Raw genomic sequence first — 14,327 nt, 5'->3', positions numbered from 1 at the left:
TTTTACATTTCCCTCCATTACTCTAACATACACGTCATAGGTTGGTTAGTAATGTAGCTGGTTTGAAATGCTGTCATATTGTGATCTAGTTGTATTACACCTAATATAACCTAAACCCGTGACCTCTTGTAGTCCAGAATTTAAGCTTTTCAGGACGAACGGCTCAACCCTTGAGCCAGCAATTCAAACGTCTCTAGCTCAGCTCCTAATTAACCTAGATATGATTTTGGTTTGTATCTCTTCAGAAAGGATGGAACTTTTTAATGCTGTGTATATCATTCATGTAGTGCAGCGTTTCCTAACCTTTTTCAACTTGCGGCACACTTCAGGGTAACTTGAATTCTCGCGGCACACATATTATTATTATTATTATTATTATTATTATTATTATTTGAAAATATAAAATACTGTATTATTTTTTCTAATTACTGACATCCTTCTCACAGAGAAGAAAGCTCGATCATTGGTTTTCCCCGTGGTAAATCATTATGCTTATTTTTCATTTTAATTTAAAAATAGAAAACAATTTCATTCAGATATACGACTCAAGTTGTTAAAAATACACTTTCTTTTTCCAAAACTGTATCCAATCTTTCATTAAGAAGGAGGATTACTAAATAACGAACGAACCAACAAATCGCTTTTACTTTAAAAACACAAATGTACGTAATTCGTATGCATGTTTGCCGGGAGGATTGAATAATATTTTAAAATTTCAAATTACGAAATAATCTGCAACAATAAAGAAGCAATAATGGTCATAACAATTATAACAAATACTTTTTTTTCAAAATTAGAAATGTACAGAAAAATGTTCTACAGAAAATTAAAAATGTTCTACAGAAAAGTAACACAGTATGAAACTTTAAATTTTAGATTCATAGTAGTAAGGTGAAATACAAATATACCTTTTTCTCTGTCTTGCAATTTGATTACTATAGAATTAATAATTTTGTTTCGATTTCCTCGCGGCACACCAGCGACCCATTCGCGGCACACCATTGTGCCGCGGCACACCGGTTGGGAAACGCTGATGTAGTGGTTCCCGGCGTGAAGGGGGAGGGGGCAAAGTTGGGTGTTTATAGCTTTCCCTCTCTCCCTTCAGAATTTGGGGGGAGGTACCCCCCCTGATGGAGCTACAAGGATAAAAAATGGCATCCATAGAGAGAAATGAACATACTTACTAGCCATACCCAGTCCATGACTTTTGGGCTTGAGAGGGGTGAATAGGAGGGGTATTGAATGTACCCTTTTTCTTATTGTATATTTTCTTATAAAATTTCAAATTTAAAGAACCTCTGGCAACATTGTTATTCATCGTACGCAAGAAAAAAAATCTCACATTTACGACAGATATTTGGGACAATGATACACAAAATTCATTCTCGTCGGTTCAATACGAATGGAAAAAGAAATTCGTAACCCCACACCTACGTGACACATCCTGTATATTATTCAATATCCACTGTAATGTACTCTAACGTTGACAGCCCTAGGGACATTCCTAATCATCACAGACTCACAAACCATACCTAGTCGAAAACCTTATAGACCAGCCATTCCAACAATGTAACTTTTGTGTGTCTCGGGCCAAACCAGTAAAAGAAGAAGAAGGCGAAAGTCAAAATTTTGGGTGGAAAATCAAATTTTTCCAAATTTGTCCGACTATGGAAACACTGGTATTTGTCGTATGCAAGGAAAAAAATTCTTACATTTACGCCAGACATTGGGAACAATGATATAAAAAATGACGGGTTTAGGCACAATAGGAATGGAGAAAAAAATTCGGAACATCCAACCTACGTGAATCATCCTGTATTTTGCTCGAGAGATTGTGGTATACGCTAACATTGGCAGGCTTGGCCACGCTCCTAATTGTCAAAAACATATCAGCTATACCTCGTTGGAAAGCTTATAGAACAGATAATCCAACAAGGTAACTTATTGAACACACACACACACACACACACAGAGCGAAAGGAAACCAGTTATCACCTCAGAACGCACCGTTCTATTTTTAACCTGGTCAAGGTCACCTATAGTTATCAGTTGAACCTAAGGGTCGTAAATATGCAATACATTTCTTTCAACTCCAAAATCTTCCTGCCGAAGCAAAAGGAAAGAAAAGCAATGATTTGCAAGGATTTTTTTTTTCAAAAAATCACTTTTCAGGGAACTTTTCCCCTCAGGTAAATTAGATCAAAATGGCAGTGGTAGTGTGAGAAAGGATGCTCATTCGAAAGAGAACGAGGTACGATTAATGGGCCTACGATAAATAGAGATGTATCGGTAAATTTTCAAATAATATGTGGTCTGTTATGATAGAAAGAATGGGGGATTTTCTTCACAAATAGTTAAATATTTTTCCCGCCTCAGTTTTCAATATATGATATTCAAGTTTTCCACAGGTGTTACATATAGAGTGGTCCAAAAGTAGGTATGCAGTCTCGTACTGATCGCTCATGATATTTTATGTCCTTTATTATCTATACAGGTATTGACTTAATTTCTTCCTTATCTGTTCTTACTTTATTTTTACTTATACGTTAAGATCAGAACAAACCAAAGCAAATAAATTCATTATCTTAATTACAATGTCATACTTGACCGATGCACTCTGTATACCTAGTTTTTGTACATTACGTAATATTTTTCCGTTGATTTTGAGATTTGAGCAATAACCAGGGGGTACCAGAGTCGCGAACTTTGTAGAAAGAGATATTTTTTTAAATTCCCCTTTTTAGGGACTTCTTTATCCTCAGGTACAAGATAATGACATGGGAATAATACTATTAGAAAGGATACTTTATTCCGAAGAGAAAGAGGTACAATTCATGGTCCTATGATAAATAGTTTTAATGTTAAAGCTGATTGGATAAAAATTGAGTAAAAATATAATATCCAAAAATGGTTAGAGAAAATTGGTAAATCGGTAAGCATCAGGACTATTTTTGCTAGGACCATTTCTCGTATATCATCTCTTCAGAATATAGCAAACATTTTTTTATATTTGCATGTCTGTGTCATGTATCTGAAATTGAGCATTCATGACAAACGGGAATTACTTTTTAAAATTTGCGTTTTCTTACTTTGGGGGAAATTTCCTGTCTCTGGTATATAACGGAAAATTAAGTGGTACAGTTGGAAGCACTGCTTCATTCCGAGCAAAATAAGGGTCGAACCATGATCGAAGAGTAAATAGTCTAGATGCAATAGCTGATTGAGTGAAAGCGTGAAGTCGTTGTCTGGTATAGAAAGACTGGAAGAAAGCTTCTCTCACATCGTAGACACGAAATTTTGACACATTTTCCAGGGTGCTGCAGCTTCCTTAATTATCCTGTTGAAGCTTTCTTTGGTGCGTTGTGTAGGCGAAAGAAAGGGTTTTCAGATACCTTTACGTTTGTTCCAGTGTAGCCAACAAGATGGGAATTATAGAGTGAAAGATGGAAATTTTTCGATTTTCTCCCTAAAATCGGGAATAACAAATTTTATGGCTGGAAACAGTGCTACCACACAGACGCAAACCATCATAATATAAACTTCGGTATACTAATAATATATTCTAAAAGTATCGTTTCGATATCGAATAATCTAAGGATGTAATTAAAAAAGAATCTCATTCTACCTAAGAAACTTCCACTATTGTAAACTTTAACCATACTTCCCCTAATTATACAAGTCAAATTTTCGTTGGTCTGGTGTGTAGGCTAAAATCGAGGATTTCAGACACTGGTACGTTTGTTGCAATGTAGCCAATAAAAGGGAAATTAAAGAGTGATTTTTTCTTGAATTTTCAACCGAAAATCGCGAATTAAAAGTTTTTGTGGCTTAAAACGCTGCTGCTACATAAATGGAAGCTATCTTAAAATAAAGTTTGGTACGCCAGTAATATATCCTAGAAGTATCATGTGGATATCCAACAAATTAAGCTTGTAATTTTATAAGAATCTTATTCTACCAAAATTTTATTTTCACTTAGAGAACAAAGTCTACTGTAAACCTCAACTTTAGCTCCCCCAATTATCCAATTGAAATTTTCTCTGGCGCATTGTGTAGGCCAGGGATGAGGCTTTGAGTTGCTGTAAGTTTGTTTGAATGTAGCCAATAAGAGGGAAATAATAGAAGGAAAATTGGACTTTCTCCGTATTTTCTCCCTAAAATTGGATATTTAAATTTTCTGTGGGTGGAAACACTGCTAGTATATTAACCCATGCTATCTTAGAATCAACTATGGTGCACCACTAATGTATCCTAGAAGTATCTTGTCGATATCTAAGACACAAGTTTCGTAATAAGAAAAATGGTTATGGTAAACAGTAAACTAATGAAAATCAAGATTACAATCTTCTAATTTTTTGTGTAGCCTAATTACTCAATTTTAACGATCTTTACTTGCTTTTTTTCAGTAAATACTGATCTTTGACTGGCGTAAGTTGACTTGCGTTCATACATATAGGTACGGATTTATAAATATGTTTCGAAAATTTTGAATTTTTTACCGAAAAATAGGAAAGTAATAAGTTCTCTAGTTGGCAACACTGATTGTGAGTTTTTCAAATTGGTGTAAAAGTAGTTATCTATATGGGATATATACCTGATAAGTCCTAAGTAGATCTCTAAAGGGAAGGAAGGTATACTAAAGAAACAAAAAAAGAAAAAAAACTGAAAATTTTCGATTTTTTGACTGGACTCAAATTTGGGAGGGAATTTCGAAACTCAGGAAAAAAATAACATCAGTATAAACTTTAGTCCAACTACATGTCACAGAAAGTCTTCCCCATATCTAAATTAGCATTCACATAGCAGAGAATTAAATAAGTTGCCATCCGTATGGTCGTTTTCAAGGTCGGTCTCATAAAGGTCAGAGACCCTCATAGTGAGATCATAAGAAAGTAGCTTGTAAAATTAGTCGAAAACGACCTATGTTAGTTTCGAATCAATTGTTTTCGGTGTCATTGTGGATACTGACTCTTCCGATACCGGTACTGTTTGCATCCATGTCCAACCTTCAACAGCGTGATATTGGACAATGTGTGAGAACAAAATTACCAAAGAGACCGAGAATAGTGACGAGTGCATAATTTTCATTGTCAAGAAAACGTGTTACCAATTTATAATACCTTTTCTCAAATCTCAAGGTGGGCTTTATGTTTCTTTCATTAAGATTCGTATTCTATGCAGCTAGGTGTTTCCCCTATTGTGTCCATGCAAAGTTTGGTTAATTAAGCTAGTTTCAAATAAACAAATCGCCTGAAATGGCAACTTCTAATAAGACCTACAAGAATCTGTTTTCAACGTTGTATTACAACTTATATGTTCTTACTTTCATATGTATCTTACCTTTAGTTACCCCCGTTTCATTTCTGATCTTCACTATTCACTAGTGATCACAGAAATTTATTTGCATTTTTCTTTTGCTCTTTCTTACTGCGCAAAATTAGAGCCTTGAAGCTATTAAATGTTGCAAACTAAACACAATTCATTAATGTCTAAAACAATTGTAGCTTGTTACATATTGTATATTCCGATCTCAGTGTAAAGCAAAATTTCCCTTTTTTACTTTACGAAATATTAAATATATCGATGTTAATCATTTCACAAATTACATTTAGTGTCATTTGTCACAAATTGATCTTGAAGTTCGTTTGTGATCAAGCAAGTCAATATTTAAGCGAGAGCTATGAATTTTTCACTCCAATGCAGGATATAGCTTTGATACTGCACTAAAAATTCGTGACTACCATCATCCTTACTTCATGCGTTCCAGGGGCGTTTAAAGGTGCTGTCGCCTATCTAAGACGTGTCCCTAGAACATTAAAAGTTACAAAACCCATACGAAAATACTTTTTGCCGTTATGCTAACTATTCAATGAATGAATACTTACATTCATGAAAATTAAAGTTTCTTTCAGAGTCACATTACATATATTGCCTTAGAAAGTATTTCGTAAAGAAGGAGCGCCATTAATAGGCGAATATTGACTTCACAACGGCTGATTATAAATGATGTGTGAATATACGACATTGCAACTACTGTATATTAAGAACGAACTAACTTGTGCTAGGTGGCCACCAAAAAGCGCAAATGCTATCTTACCGAGTCAGGTCAGGAGCGCAGCAGGGTTGCATAAAATCAAATACAAAACTTCTTCCGTGGATTTCACAAATTTATGCCCCAATTCATTACATACCTCTCACATGCAACATTTCTCTCTTATTAGTTTTTTTGCTCTTCATTTATGTATTTACAACCATTACAGCAGCATACATATCCTAAGTCACTTGATAACATAGTGGTTTTGAAACACTGTACGTTTTCTCCCTTAATAATCACACTAAAGTGATGACCTTTCTAATGTTTGTTACTCTCATTATCGTGTTTCTTGTGATCATTTCTCCGTAAATTTTGTATTTTTTGGCCGGCATCAGCGGCTGTTAACCCAAGAAATGTATTTAAAAAATCCATTTTGGGAATAACTTTCGAACAATTTAGTGCTGTTGGGACAGTGAGTTACGATCATAACAGCTTTAATTCTGAAACATGTCTCTCCAGAACAATATGAGAGAATTGGGAACAGGTTTGAAACAGAATGAGTACGGAACTTTTCGTTACGGACATTCTTGCGTCCGTCTAGATTACAGAAAATAATAACTGGATTTTTTTTACATCTAAAATTTATTTTTCACACTCTTCTACTCATACTATTACTATACATAGATTCTCCTACAAATCTCTCTCTAAAAATTTCTCTTTCGTTAACAGAAATTGTATATAATTTCTTTACCATTCTGTCTTTAAGAATTCTTGTAAATTAAAAAAAAACATCACACAATTTTTACTTATAATTTCTCGTATTCTTTCTTTTAAATTTTTCGTCAGTTAACTAAATTTGTTTATAATTTTTACTTAGAGATTTCTTATAATTCTCGCTTTTAAATATTCTCGTAAGTTAAGGAGCTTCTATATATATATCTGTTTTCATACTCTTTGTGTTCTCTTTAAAAATATGTAATGTAGAAGATCTTGCGTACAATTTTCTACACAGTTTTCCTACCATTCTTTTATATATTTTTTGTATAGTAAAACTCCTTACATTTTTTTTTAAAATTTAGTTCCTCTTCAAGTATCAAATTCTGAAATTCCGCAAACTGAGAGAATTGGGCAACATTTTTTATACTTTTTTTTCGTGCTTTTCTCTTTTTAAAAAATTCTTACAGATTAACACAAATTAGAATATATACTTTTACGTAGAGTTTCTGTTACAACCCTTAGTATAGAGTTTCGTTTTTTTATCTATAAAATGGGGTTGAGCTTATCAAATTCTTCTACTGTAAATATAGCTAAGTGTAATGTTAGGGAGTAAATCGGTAGGTTTAATGCTGTTGACTAGAGAATTGCGTCGTCGTTCTTTATGGTTAGCTTAAAAAATAATATTTTTGTAATTAATATTGAACTTATTATTTTTACAGATGGAGATTAACTGTTGGAAAATTAAATCCGATTACAAAACCGCTTTGTGATAAGGTTATATTAATTAAGTTGACAGATATTGGTGATTGTAAGAACGAAGAGGAAAATACTAATTTAGTAAAGTAAATTAAAAAGTTATATTTGATCACATTCGATTGGGAGTCCATTCCTGCGATGTTTTTCCCTCAAGTCGGTGGGTTTTGCGATATTTGTAGATTTTTTATATATAAAATAAAGTGTAAAGCCGTTAGAGCAATGATATATTTATTTTCTTTAAATATGAACTTAGTACTAAGGAATATAGTATTACCAACATGTTTTTTTCATTCTTATCTACCTTTTTATACTTTTTTTTATGAATGTACGTTTTCGTTTATAAAAAAATAGTCCGACAAGCAAAATGATTGATTACGAGTATGCACATATGAGCTTTTTTGGTGCATTGCAGCGCTTGAAATGTTGCAAAGCATCTATTCAAACATTAGATATCTTGAAATAGCAGAAAAGTATAAGTATGAAGTAGGAATGTATTGCAAGGCCGATTATTTCTATTTTGAAATATACATATATTTTTATGATTCAAATCATCAAAGCTAGCAACTTGAAAAATGTATGTAGGTTGAAGATATCAACTCTACATTTGAAGTAAAAGACAGACTTTATAAAAATTATTTGCATATAGCCTTGCACTGCTCTTAGGAAACACTGGATTGCGACTGTTTCGCAACTGAAACATCTATACCACTACTTTCTATATCTAGCCTTCTGATGATATATATTGAAACAATATGACATTCATGGAGCTACACATTGAGCACACTTCCAGCTTGTTTCTCTTCGTGCTCTTTTACCTGAAGTAGCTTTTCATTTATTAGCACACAGTTTACATGCATGGTACATATACTTGTTTCTTTTTCCAGGAACGACTACCTATTTGTAGTCGCCCTTTTTGCATTTGCTCTTCTGTCGTGCTACCACTGCGAGAATATGTATCAGAATATAATTAAATAAATACGATTGTTGTACCTAAGGAAATATTACGTTGAAAGACTCCCTTCCACTCACATAAATGCTTATTGTTACTGTCAGTCTTATTGAGCAGTCGTTACAAGCTAAAAGGAAAGAAAATTAAATTATCTGCTACAGAAGCGCCGCCAACATAATCTGAATTATCATTTTCAGATCCAGAATCAACAGCAAACTTATCAAGCATGTTCCTTATTTCTTCTTCTTAAAAATTTCCCATTTTGAGTCAAAAATGCGTATAAAGCCACGAAGACAGTGATTCACAGCCCGGTGTTGGAGAAGCGAGAATGCCACTAAACACGCGGGAAACGTATGCCAATTGTTATTGCTCTAACTCGCTCTGCACCGGATGCACTGCCACCTGGATTTTTTTTGCAAGTACTAAAACGATCGGAAATTATATCTGAGAAGTCGACAATCGTCTATGGATAGCCATCCAATATTCACGGAAATTTCATCACGACGAGGAGACATGATCCGTCCACAGAGGATAAAAGAACACGGTCATGTTGCTTGTTGAGACCTGAATGTGTTAAATCTGTTTCTGTTCATATAAGGTAGATTTTCCAGGTGTAAATATAGAAAAGTTGTTGGAGGAATTACAGAAAATTTTAAAATTCCTTAGAACACTGTTATTATCTCTTGAATTAGGATATTATTACGCAGGATTTCGCATGTGTGATTAACAAGCAACATATTGTTTCCTATTTTACAGAAAAAAGTAATCAGGGAAATTTAAGAGGTTATCTTGAAAACATAGTGGAACCGGAAATTTTACAGAGAATTAAGCACCATTTGAAATCATACGTAATTAATCGACCATAGTGTTGGAACATGTTGTCTTTTTTAAGTCCGAAAACCGTTATCTAATAATGTATTCTAGTTTATGTGCCTAATTTCTAATCCTTGCTTTTCCGCAATATACAACGACTCACCAAAGGTAGTCGTCAACCCTGGTTCGGCTAATAATATAAGTAAATCTTTAGTGGCAATAATTGTTCACACCTTAAAATATCTTCCGTAATTATATCCACTAGTAGTATCACCTTTTCTACTGAAATTACAAGTCGATGATGAGTATTAAATAATTTATTCGTTGATTCACTTTTAACGTATATTCACACAAACTGTCTTGCAATCATACATGTTAGTTAGGTATCCATAAACAACTACATAGCAACCAACTATACAATAATGTATATTTCTTACATATATTAAAACATTCTTCTTTTGTTATTTTCAATTAACATTATATCAGGTATAGTGCTTGTGTAGAAGCACTTTCTGCCCAAGATACAGGTAATTATCAATCAATACAAAGTATCTCGTTGTATAAAATGTCGCCCGATAATGGGACTAAATATAAAAGTTACAAGGGAGCTTGACTTTTATATTTAAGAACCACTGGTCTGTTTATAATAATGATATTACATTAATTATGTCCTTTACATTTTGATCGCCCCTCGTATATAACTTCTTTAAGTTTCTTTCATATAGATACACTTATAATAAGTCTTTTATTCCATTAATATTTATCTTTTATTATAAAAACGTCGTCGCTTACTAATATAATCAACGAAGGGTGCGAAGTCAAAAACGTAAGAGGCAATTACATTTTAAAACATAAATCACAATGATCAACAGTTTCAATCATCATTAAAAACGGTGATGTTAAAAAAAAATGTTTGATCTTTCCAGGGCGCATTATATAATAACTACGTTAGATGATATTTTTAATGTATACATCGTATCAATAAGGCGTCAGAATACAGAAGAATCTTATTCGAGTAACATATAAGGTAGCGCATGAAGACAGTCGTCGGATAATTAGCTTAATAGAATGAACCTTATACTTAACATAATCTTTGACAACAAAGTTTCAACACAAATCAATATAATATAAATAACCTTTGCTTTTAATCAATTATGAATCGAATTATAATTCTTCACATTAACAAGAAAGAATTAAAATCATTTGAAAATTATCATTTGTTGAAACAAACGTGATAAAGTATCTAAAAGTCATAAGGGTTGTTTTCATTATTAATATTAACACATAAATTTGAAGATAAATGTTCATAAGAATCTATAGCTGATATGGGTTTAATCCTTACTTCATCAACTGCAGTCAGTTTAAATTCACACTTGCATATGATTCTAATAAAGTACATTGTACTGCACAATCGTGATTATGTTCCGCATTATTTTGTACATGAATTGCGTCATGACTTTGATTTTGATACGAAGTGACATCTCTTGAACTACGGTTATGTCTATCCATAGGATTTATAGCATTTCTAGAATTTCGCCATGTATTTCGACTGTTTTTGAGTCTACTTCGATTAGGTGATCTGACATAATTATGGTCACGATTGGTTAGGTTAGGTGGATTCCCATCATATCTTTGCCTATTTTGATCGTTCTGATTGTTTAAATTTGTTCGAATTAAGTTATGTTCCGTATTGTCTGCATTACGGATATTTAGATTCCGAACAGGTACAAGGTGATCTGAATTGTTTTTAATTTTACCTACTCCCGCTTGATGATTCAGTGCCTGATATTGAGTTTCATAACATTGGACAAGCATTAATAGGTGATTAAAACTCATGCACTGCGTAGAAAACAGGATCTGTTGTAGTTTAAACGGTAGTAAATTTCGAATAGATGCAATCACTCTAGATTCCGATTGCAATGGATTTACGACTTTTAATTCGTTATACGTATTTACAACAAAATCAACAACAGATTTGTGCAAGCGAGGATTAAAAGGTTGGTTTCTAATCGTGGCATCTCTGCAAGTAAAAAGTCGTTTTCGTAATTTGCAATCAGCGCTGCTTTGAATTCCTCATATGTATTGACGTGATCCCGTACTGCTTTAAACCATAAAGAACATGGTGGGAGTAATGAATGAGGGATTAGTTTCATATATTGCGATTTATCTATACACATTATATTGCACTCATCCTGAAATTTTTCTAAGAAAGAAGTGGCATTTTCATTACATTTACCACTAAACTTACTCATAGCACGTATTTCGCTCATCTTTACACTTAACTTTACCTTCCTTTCACCATTTCGTGTTCGTGTTGAGTGACAATTTCTACCTACTGCATTATGCGTGGTTCCACCATCTTTTTTCCGCCCATCTGTATTCCTTGGATGCATTCTTTCCAAAATAATGTCCTCATCGGATGGATTACTTGAAGAAGAGATAACGTAAGGTCCACGTTGATCTGCTGCGGGTGAATGCGAGGTCATCTCTTGTGAACAAGGGAACTCCAAACGATCATTAACCATGTTGTTGGGGTATGCGTTGTCCTTAATCTGTAACGTCCTAATTTCCTCTTGTAAGGTAGATATCAATTGAGTATTTGCACGTATTTGGTTAGAATTATCTGTGACCTGAATCTTTTGCTGTCGAACAGAAGATTCTATTACTTCAAAATCCTTTTTTACACAATTGACTTCTTGAATTACATGGTTGTAATTATCCTGGCAATCTTCAGATAAACTTTTTAGCTTTTCATCAAACTGTAATGTGATGTCTCTCACCGCCTGGATAACAGATTGTTTCGTCTCTTCTGATTTTTGGTCTATTTGCTCCAATCGTTTACTTAATTCTTCATATTGCCTACTTGATTCTTCGGATTTCTGCTGGACCGCTTGTTTTAATTCGTTAGACATCTGAATTAGATTTTGTTCCAGTCGTTGTTCTTGTCGCTGTAAAGCTAGTAGGATTCTGTCTTCTAATGTCAACATTCCTGGTGCAAGAGGAGCTGTATTTTGCTCGTTGTTAACACTGTCAACAGTTTCTTTCTCCACTGCCTCACCAATCATGCTTGTTCTTGTGATTACTCTGCCACTTCTAAGAATAGTTGTGTTCGTATTCATAAACCTTCTTACTGAGGTAAATTCACCCTTACTTTAGACTTTGGGATATGAATTTACAAGGGTCCCGGGTGAGGTAAACCAAAAATTTTACAACGACTCACCAAAGGTAGCCGTGAACCCTGGTTCGGCTAATAATATAAGTAAATCTTTAGTGGCAATAATTGTTCACACCTTAAAATATCTTCCGTAATTATATCCACTAGTAGTATCACCTTTTCTACTGAAATTACAAGTCGATGATGAGTATTAAATAATTTATTCGTTGATTCACTTTTAACGTATATTCACACAAACTGTCTTGCAATCATACATGTTAGTTAGGTATCCATAAACAACTACATAGCAACCAACTATACAATAATGTATATTTCTTACATATATTAAAACATTCTTCTTTTGTTATTTTCAATTAATATTATATCAGGTATAGTGCTTGTGTAGAAGCACTTTCTGCCCAAGATACAGGTAATTATCAATCAATACAAAGTATCTCGTTGTAAATAATAAAAAATAATGTTGAAGTCTACCTATTTTGAGGGGGGCGCGGTGGCTCAGTGGTAGAGCGTTCACCTCTGGTGCTTAGGGTCCCGAGTTCGATCCCAGCCCCGCCAAGTGAACTTTGTGGTGGACAAACACCGTGCTCGTGGGTTTTCTCGGGGTACTCCCGTTTCCTCCCACTTTCTTCATTCCACCATTTCACTCATCTCTCATTATCACCGTCTCCTTTAGCCTAACCGGCATAACCGTGGGACGTAAAACTCAAAGATTTCATTTCATTTTTCTACCTATTTTGACTGATAAAAGTTAAGAATTACATAAAAATCATATTTGACCCAGATAATTGACGTTACATGATTGAAGGCTACTGTATATAATTACTTCATTAAAGTTAGTGAAATCGAAGGTTGTTGTTATTATATTCGAGATTGTTTAAAAGTTTAAGATAACATAAATTGTATTTAACATGTTCCTTTTTGTAAAATGCAAAGTCCTAAGATGTAAGAGATACTGCTCGATAATATGGTGAGTGATTGTAGTGTAGTTAATGGGTAAGTTAATTATTTTTAATTTCTCTATTCCCTGGTTTTGCTTTTGTATTTTCATTATTTTCTATACATAGCGCTTGTCTAATGAAAACCTCACAATTTCTTTTCTACAATTATTTTTTAAATCTACCGACAATATATCGGTAACACCATTTCTAATCTCACGTAACATTTTTTCTGCAGTATATGCGTTCTATTGGGCATTACGGAATCTGCCTTTTTTTACTTAGACGATTTTCCAATTTAAATAAACCAGGCGAAATGCCCGAATTTTAAATTCGAATACAGTATTGCATAATCGAACTGATATACGCGTGAAAAATCGTAGAATAATGGTATCGATTTCTTTCAACATTCAAGGTCGAGGTGTTCTATTGGATTTGTTTTTTATGTGCTGAATGTATGTTTTGCAGATACTATTTTTGACTAATAAATTTCAAATATTTAAATTTTTGTACTTATTTAATGAGGATCATGTTCAGTTCAAATTTCGCAACTATAGTTGTGTATGTACCGTTACTTTATAATTCTGATTTCATATTAAAACTCATGTATGTGGTTTTACGAACATTTATGCAATGTATATTAACAACTAAAACATTCTTATGGTACATAAATGCGAATTTGCTCTCCTGTATAAATCCCTTACGTTGATTTGTGGACAATTAGCTCGATATCTTTGACTCAATAGATGCTTCCGATAGAAGTTTTCCTATTCCTTTTACATAAATTTCAAATATCAGTGGTGATATGCAGTAGCCTTGGGGAACCAGAATATAATTTTGACCAACAAGAAACGTTAGCTGCATTTTAGTCCTGCCTTGAAAGACATTTACAAAAGATTGAGCAACACTACAATGATACCAAACGATGTGATATATAATTTTTGCCAG

At 33.5% G+C, this 14,327-nt stretch overlaps 1 protein-coding gene across 4 annotated transcripts in view; it reads left to right on the top strand.

Moving 5' to 3' along the window:
- LOC145664673 (uncharacterized) overlaps nucleotides 1-14,327 on the top strand; it is a 39,023-nt gene that overhangs the window by 5,166 nt on the left and 19,530 nt on the right. The window contains exon 2 of one of the 4 annotated variants that reach the window (XM_081731522.1): nucleotides 7,471-7,664. The exons of the other annotated variants lie outside the window; for them this stretch is intronic. The gene's annotated coding sequence lies outside the window, so the exon portion shown is untranslated. The remainder of the gene's footprint in view (nucleotides 1-7,470; nucleotides 7,665-14,327) is intronic. 4 annotated transcript variants of the gene reach the window in all.

Source organism: Thermobia domestica, chromosome 11 (genome assembly GCF_964235325.1).
Source record: "Thermobia domestica chromosome 11, izTheDome1.hap1.1, whole genome shotgun sequence".
In the NCBI taxonomy this organism is placed as follows: Eukaryota; Metazoa; Arthropoda; class Insecta; order Zygentoma; family Lepismatidae; genus Thermobia; species Thermobia domestica.
The sequence above is the reverse complement of the archived record's forward strand: the minus strand, read 5'-3'. Positions and strand labels throughout refer to the sequence as shown.